Below are 1,198 nucleotides of genomic sequence, written 5' to 3'. Positions count from 1 at the left end.
CATGGGTTTTTTTTTTCTCTATGCCCTTGTGCCCGTTATTTGCTCACACAGTGCTAATCCCAGTTTGCCCTTAGCCCAAGTTATAACTCTATTTATTTGTATAGACTTGCATCTTCCCTCTACCTCTATACTCCAAGTTCCTGGCTGGCACTGGAATTACATCTTTAGCACGGACATCATAACCTCCAGGTGAGGTAAGTATGATTATTTTCATTTTGAAAATCAACAATCTGAAGCTCAAAAGAGAGTAGGTCATGTTTCTGAGATCACAGTACTAGTAAGTGCTGTCCTTTGGATAACTTTGTTCTTATGGGCTCCAAAGCCCACTTTCTTTCATCTACCATATGTCCCCAAGATGAACGGGGAAAAGCCATACTTCAGCCTGGTATGATATAAGCAATGGTACGTGTAAAGCTGGTGTAACAATTCAGGAAACGGGATTAAGTCTAGTATCTGAGTAATTATACCCACAGGTTGAATTTCATTCTCACATCCTTTGATTTTTTACTGCTATAATTTCTGTTATCCTTAATGATTATATAAACGTATTCTTCCCTTTGCAAAATTTAGCCAGTAAGAATACTGAGTGAGTTTGTTTCCTTTGTAACAGGTCTGAGTTATACAATGAATTCATAACGTCAAGATAATAGCGGTTATTTTTTTCCTACAATATGGAGGAAAAGGTCATTGCCTTTGTTGTAAGAGTTTACCATGTGTTCTTGGTAACATGACTGAGCTGTATTGGTGAAAACACGTTGTAGATTTTGAAAGTAAGTTATTTATAGTTAAGAGAGTATCGCTCTTTCTTTGGGTGCAGCTGATTGTTTGAAATAGAACTTAGGATTTTTCTGCATAGATTGTCTATTTCAGAATGATCTTTGTTTTAAAAAGTATGTTATATTTGCATTCATGCAAGTTGTACCATCATTAAATTGACAGGAAAGCAGCTGTTAATAGTTGTCATTTGGACATGTAGATGGAAATCCTAAGGGTCATGGTGTGACTCCTTACATGTGTTGAGCTCTGGTTTCATTTGGCATTTCCAAACCATTGCCATGACCTTATGAATGTTGATCAAGTGGCCATATAATGGTTGTTTTAAATTGGCATCAGGGGTGTAGAGATGACTCTTAAGTTGTGTATGAGGAAGCTGTTGGTTTCCTGCTTCTATGTCTGTGTAGCTCCTAAAAATAGAAGA

This window comes from Prionailurus viverrinus, unplaced genomic scaffold (assembly GCF_022837055.1).
Source record: "Prionailurus viverrinus isolate Anna unplaced genomic scaffold, UM_Priviv_1.0 scaffold_110, whole genome shotgun sequence".
Classification (NCBI taxonomy): Eukaryota; Metazoa; Chordata; class Mammalia; order Carnivora; family Felidae; genus Prionailurus; species Prionailurus viverrinus.
The sequence above is the reverse complement of the archived record's forward strand: the minus strand, read 5'-3'. Positions refer to the sequence as shown.